Source organism: Sphaeramia orbicularis, chromosome 1 (genome assembly GCF_902148855.1).
Source record: "Sphaeramia orbicularis chromosome 1, fSphaOr1.1, whole genome shotgun sequence".
Classification (NCBI taxonomy): Eukaryota; Metazoa; Chordata; class Actinopteri; order Kurtiformes; family Apogonidae; genus Sphaeramia; species Sphaeramia orbicularis.
Window position 1 is genome coordinate 14237107 of NC_043957.1, and position 7471 is coordinate 14244577.

Sequence of the window (7471 nt, forward strand, 5' to 3'; positions counted from 1 at the left end):
TCATTACCGGCAGTACTCGTTGTCATGGTAACAGCACATGTGGTCTGTGTGTCACAGCTGCAGACAATTAAGATAATTAAGGCTCCACAAAAAAAGATACACTAATACAGATACAGTAAAATTATAAATAAATCTAAATAATAAATCATGAATACAATAAGAATAAATATAAAAACACACATATATATATATATATATATATATATATATATATATATATATATATATATATATGTATATAAAATTAAGCTGGAAAAACTTCCCATAAATTCTCTCTATGAAATGAATGAGCTCACCTGGGATCACAGACACAGACACATGGAAGTATTCAATTAAAGGAGCCTATTTAAACACTGCTTTAACAGGACTGACACAGACTGTGGGAGGGGCCTCTCATCTGAATACAGGTCTATAGAAAGTCTGTGGTGACATCAGTCCACAAACACTGACACACACATTCACTACATCGCACAAGTCCACCGATCCGGCAAGAGGCAAGCGCATGGGTTACATTTCCTTCAGTAAATGTATGGAAGTCTAATTATTAGGGGCTCGGGCATCGACACGAGCACCTATTGTTCTTCTGCTTGTTTATTATTAGGGGCTCGGGCATCGACACGAGCACCTATTGTTCCTCCGCTCGTTTATTATTAGGGGCTCAGGCATCGACACGAGCACCTCTCCCCAGCGAAGCCACGAGAACCTGTTGTTCTTCCACGCGTTTCTTCTTGATCAACGTCTGTCAGCTGCCAAACTTTGACACACAGATTGTCCATATAAAGTGAATGGGAGTTCAGAACACAGAATTCCCCTCCGACCATGAAGTCTTTGGCAACGTCGAACCCACATGCCCCCCCGACCCCCGAGCCCCTCTCACGATTTCCGCGTGTGGAAATTGTCTAGTTAGGGGCTCGGGGCCACAGGCCCAGAGCACCTATTGTTGTACCGTTCGCCTCTTTCACATATTATTAGGGGCTCGGGGCCACAGGCCCAGAGCATCTATTGTTGTACCGTGCGTTTAAACTTATTATTATTATTATTATTAGGGGCTCGGGGCCACAGGCCCAGAGCACCTATTGTTATACCGTGCGTTTAAACTTATTAGGGGCTCGGGGCCACAGGCCCAGAGCACCTATTGTTGTTGCTCGCACCTCGCGCCTCTTTCACATATTATTATTCTCCATCTTCCGGACACTTTTTCAGCACCTATTGTTGTTGCTCGCACCTCGCGCCTCTTTCACATATTTAGGGGCTCGGGGCCACAGGCCCAGAGCACCTATTGTTGTACCATGCGTTTAAACTTATTAGGGGCTCGGGGCCACAGGCCCAGAGCACCTATTGTTGTACCGTTCGCCTCTTTCACATATTATTATTAGGGGCTCGGGCATCGACACGAGCACCTCTCCCCCATTGCAAAGCAATGGGAGAGAGGTGCTCGTGGCGCTCTTCCGCTCGTTTATTAGGGGCTCGGGGCCACAGGCCCGAGCACCTATTGTTCTTCCGCTCGTTTATTATTAGGGGCTCGGGCATCGACACGAGCACCTATTGTTCTTCCGCTCGTTTATTAGGGGCTCGGGCATCGACACGAGCACCTCTCCCCCATTGCAAAGCAATGGGAGAGAGGTGCTCGTGGCGAAGCCACGAGCACCTATTGTTCTTCCGCTCGTTTATTATTTTTCATCATCATCTTCCGGACACTTTTTTGTCCGTTAATGCGGCCCGAACCGCTGTAAAGACCCCTGCACAATATACATCAAAACGTGCGGTTTCATCGGGAATAGCGGGCTATGTATTTTTCGTAGAGATTCGTGAATTTTTCGCAGACTTATTCGCGAAAAACACGCGAAAAAAGTCCCATAGAAATGAATGGGGAGATGAAAAAATCAGCCAGAAAAGTCCACTTTTTTCCAGACACTACTACTTCGCCATACTTTCACCTACAGACTTCATTTAAACTTTAAAACGCAGGCATTTTTGTCCTCTCCGCACGAATGTACTTTGTATGAGGATGGGGTTTACGGTTTTCAATAGGTGAGTCTTCAAAAACCCCTGGGTTGAGTGAAAATTCTCAAAATTTCCTGAGTTAGAGTGGGTGATGTCATCACACTAGAGTGTGAGAGCAGTGAAAATTCACCTGAAAATTCTCTGAATAAATCGCCCTCCCGGCCAAACGATACATCGCAGTTGAATGACATTTTCCAAAAATGTAGCCATGGTTCCTGGGCTTCATATGAACCCATGTTTGAAGACCTAGCTCTTTTTAAAGACAAATGACAGGCACTAGTTTGGAGGCTCATCCCTTCTTTCCTCCATTAACTCTCCATTGTAGCAGGTTCCTTCTTGTCTTGGTCAGTTGACTGTTTTTAAACTGCTCTAACTCAGTCATTTCTCACAGTATGTGAAAAAAACCTACATCTGTGTGTTCCCCAGGTCCTTCTGACGCTCACGGTCATTTCGGTTTTCACCTATCTTTTATGGTTTTCCCATAATTAGCAGTTTTGCGGGAGCTGTTTTTTTTCTTTTCAGAGCCTTAAATCTGCTCCATTTCTCTGTGTCTCTCTGACCTGCACTGAGCGTCTCCACGGCAACGGCGCCACTGCTCTGTGTGTGTCCCAGGTGTGTCCAATAAACTGAATCAGTCTGACATGTTTCTCCTCCCATAGCAACCCTGGAGAGTCCATAGCAACGCTGTGTGTCTGTTAAAGTACAGATACTACTACTAATACTACTACTGCTGTTAATACTATGATTACTACTACTATTAAAAATGCTACCACTGCTACTACTACTAAAAAATATTACTACTACTACTACAATTGCTACTACTACTACTACTACTACTACAACTAAAAATACTACTAATGTTACTACTACTACTACTAGAAATTCTACTACTACTACTACTGCTGCTACTACAACTACTACAAAAAATACTACTACTACTCCTACTAAAAAATACTATTACTACTATTACAGGTGCTACTACAAAAAATACTACTATTATTACTACTACTACTAAAAATACTACTACTACTACTACTGAAAATACTACTACTACTGCCACTACTGCTACCAAAAATACTACTATTACTGTTACTTGTACTCCTTCTCCTTCTCCTCCTATTACTGTTAAAACTGATTCAAACTGATTCTCTCTCATGCACAAACACACTCACACACTGACACACACACTGAAACACACACTCAAAAACTCACACACACACACACATACACACACACACACACACACACACACACACACACAGAGTATAGAACACAGACAGTTGAAGCTCAGGTGTCAGGTGATCAGCATCAGCCAATCAGGTCACACATGACTACAACTAATGGGGAGAGGAAAAAATCAGCCAGAAAAGTCCACTTTTTTCCAGACACTATTACTTCACCATACTTTGACCAAGAGACTTCATTGAAACTTTAAAACGCAGGCATTTTTTTCCTCTCCGCACGACTGTACTTGTTATGAGGATGGGGTTTACGGTTTTCAATAGGTGAGTCTTCAAAAACCCCTGGGTTGAGTGAAAATTGTCCAAATTTCCTGAGTTAGAGTGTGTGATGTCATCACACTAGAGTGGAAGAGCAGAGAAAATTCAACTGAAAATTCTGTAAATAAATCGCCTTCCCGGCAAAACCATACATCGCAGGCGAATGATATTTTCCAAAAACGTAGCCATGGTTCCTGGGCTTCATATGAACCCATGTTTGAAGACCTAGCTCTTTTTAAAGTGAAATGACAGGCACTAGTTTGGAGGCTCATCCCTTCTTTCTCCCATTGACTCTCCATTGTAGCAGATTCCTTCTTGTCTTTGTCAGTTGACTGTTTTTAAACTGCCCTAACTCAGTCATTTTTCACAGTACGAGAAAAAAACCTACATCTGTATGTTCCCCAGGTCCTTTTGACGCTCACGGTCATTTCAGTTTTTTCCTATCTTTTACGGTTTTCCTTTAATTTACAGTTTCTCGGGACCTGTTCTGCTCCAGTCTCAGCCTATTCCTGCTGCTCTGCGTCAGTTTCATTCTGTGTGTGTGTCAGTGAAGCGCCGTCGCTGTGGCAACTACTACTGATACAACTACTAAAAATACTACTACTACTAAAAATACTACTACTACTTCTATTACTACTACTAACGGTGACGTCTGTCAGCCGCCAAACTTTGACACACAGATTGTCCATATAAAGTGAATGGGGGTTCAGAACACACAATTCCCCTCCGACCATGAAGTCTTTGGTAACGTCGAACCGACATGCCCCCCCCGACCCCCGAGCCCCTCTCACGATTTCCGCGTGTGGAAATTGTCTAGTTAGGGGCTCGGGCATCGACACGAGCACCTCTCCCCCATTGCTTTGCAATGGGAGAGAGGTGCTCGTGGCGAAGCCACGAGCACCTATTGTTCTTCCGCGCGTTTATTAATATTTTTCATCTTCCGGACACATTTTTGTCCGTTAATGCGGCCCGAACCGCTGGAAAGACCCCTGCAAATTATACATTAAAACGTGCGGTTTCATCGGGAATAGCGTGCTATGTATTTTTCGTAGAGATTCGTGAATTTTTCGCAGAGTTATTCGCAAAAAACATGCGAAAAAGGTCCCATAGAAATGAATGGGAAGAGGAAAAAATCTGCCAGAAAAGTCCACTTTTTTCCAGACACTACTACTTCGCCATACTTTCACCTACAGACTTCATTTAAACTTTAAAACGCAGGCATTTTTGTCCTCTCCGCACGAATGTACTTTGTATGAAGATGGGGTTTACGGTTTTCTATAGGTGAGTCTTCAAAAACCCCTGGGTTGAGTGAAAATTCTCAAAATTTCCTGAGTTAGAGTGGGTGATGTCATCACACTAGAGTGTGAGAGCAGAGAAAATTCAACTGAAAATTCTCTGAATAAATCGCCCTCCCGGCAAAACCATAAATCGCAGGTGAATGATCTTTTCCAAAAACGTAGCCATGTTTCCTGGGCTTCATATGAATCCATGTTTGAAGACCTAGCTCTTTTTAAAGTGAAATGACAGGCACTAGTTTGGAGGCTCATCCCTTCTTTCCCCCATTAACTCTCCATTGTAGCGAATTCTTACTTGTCTTGGTCAGTTGACTGTTTTTAAACTGCTCTAACTCAGTCATTTCTCACAGTATGTGAAAAAAACCTACATCTGTGTGTTCCCCAGGTCCTTCTGACGCTCACGGTCATTTCGGTTTTCACCTATCTTTTATGGTTTTCCCATAATTAGCAGTTTTCCGGGACCTGTTCTGAGTGCCTCACTCAGTCTATTCCTGCTGCTCTGTGTGTCTCTCTCTCTCTGTGTGTGTCAGTGCAGCGCCGTTGCTGCGGCAACAGCCCCTCTGCTCTGTGTCCCAGGTGTGTCCAATAAACCCAATCAGTCTGACATGTTTCTCCTCCCATAGCAACCCTGGAGAGTCCATAGCAACGCTGGGTGTGTGAGACAGTACTGATACCACTACTATTACTTTTACTACTATGATAACTACTACTACTACTAAAAATACAACCACTACTACTGAAAGTACTACTACTATTACTAAAATATGACTACTATTACTACTACTACTCATAAAAATACTACTACTACTACTACAAATACTACTACTACTATGAAAACTACTTTTACTACTACTACTACTAAAAATACTAGTACTAGTATTACTAAAAATACTACTACTACTACAACTACTACTACCACTACTACTAAAAATACTACTTCTATTACTACTTCTCCTTCTACTTCTCCTCCTTTTACTGATAGAATAAACTGATTCAAACTGATTCTTTCTCATACACACACACACACACACACACACACACAGAGTATAGAACACAGACAGTTGAAGCTCAGGTGTCAGGTGATCAGCATCAGCCAGTCAGGTCACACATGACTACAACTAATGGGGAGAGGAAAAAATCAGCCAGAAAAGTCCACTTTTTTCCAGACGCTACTACTTCGCCATACTTTGACCTACAGACTTCATTTAAACTTTAAAACGCAGGCTTTTTTGTCCTCTCCGCATGAATGTACTTGGTATGAGGATGGGGTTTACGGTTTTCAATAGGTGAGTCTTCAAAAACCCCTGGGTTGAGTGAAAATTGTCCAAATTTCCTGAGTTAGAGTGTGTGATGTCATCACGCTAGAGTGGAAGAGCAGAGAAAATTCAACTGAAAATTCTCTGAATAAATTGCCCTCCCGGCCAAACGATACATCGCAGGCAAATGATATTTTCCAAAAACATAGCCATGGTTCCTGGGCTTTATATGAACCCGTGTTTGAAGACCTGGCTCTTTTTAAAGTGAAATGACAGGCACTACTTTGGAGGCTCATCCCTTCTTTCCTCCATTAACTCTCCATTGTAGCGGATTATTTGTTTTCTTGGTCAGTTGACTGCTTTTAAACTGCCCTAACACGATCATTTTTCACAGTACGGAAAAAAAACTTTATCTTTGTGTTCCACAGGTCTCTCTGACGCTCACGGTCATTTCGGTTTTCACCTATCTTTTACAGTTTTCCTGTAATTAGCAGTTTCTCGGGACCTGTTCTGCTCCAGTCTCAGCCTATTCCTGCTGCTCTGTGTCAGTTTCATTCTGTGTGTGTGTCAGTGAAGCGCCGTCGCTGTGGCAACTACTACTGATACAACTACTAAAAATACTACTACTACTAAAAATACTACTACTACTTCTATTACTACTACTAACGGTGACGTCGGTCAGCTGCCAAACTTTGACACACAGATTGTCCATATAAAGTGAATGGGGGTTCAGAACACACAATTCCCCTCCGACCGTGAAGTCTTTGGTAACGTCGAACCCACATGCCCCCCCCGACCCCCTCTCACGATTTCCGCGTGTGGAAATTGTCTAGTTAGGGGCTCGGGCATCGACACGAGCACCTCTCCCCCATTGCAAAGCAATGGGAGAGAGGTGCTCGTGGCGAAGCCACGAGCACCTATTGTTCTTCCGCTCGTTTATTATTATTATTATTAGGGGCTCGGGCATCGACACGAGCACCTCTCCCCCATTGCAAAGCAATGGGAGAGAGGTGCTCGTGGCGAAGCCACGAGCACCTATTGTTCTTCCGCTCGTTTATTAGGGGCTCGGGCATCGACACGAGCACCTCTCCCCCATTGCAAAGCAATGGGAGAGAGGTGCTCGTGGCGAAGCCACGAGCACCTATTGTTCTTCCGCGCGTTTATTTTATTATTCTTCATCTTACGGACACATTTTTGTCCGTTAATGCGGCCCGAACCGCTGGAAAGACCCCTGCAATATATACATTAAAACGTGCGGTTTCATTGTGACTCGCGTGCTATGTTATTTTCGTAGAGATTCGTCAATTTTTCGCAGAGTTATTCGCGAAAAACACGCGAAAAAAGTCCCATAGAAATGAATGGGGAGAGGAAAAAATCAGCCAGAAAAGTCCACTTTTTTCCAGACACTACTACTTCA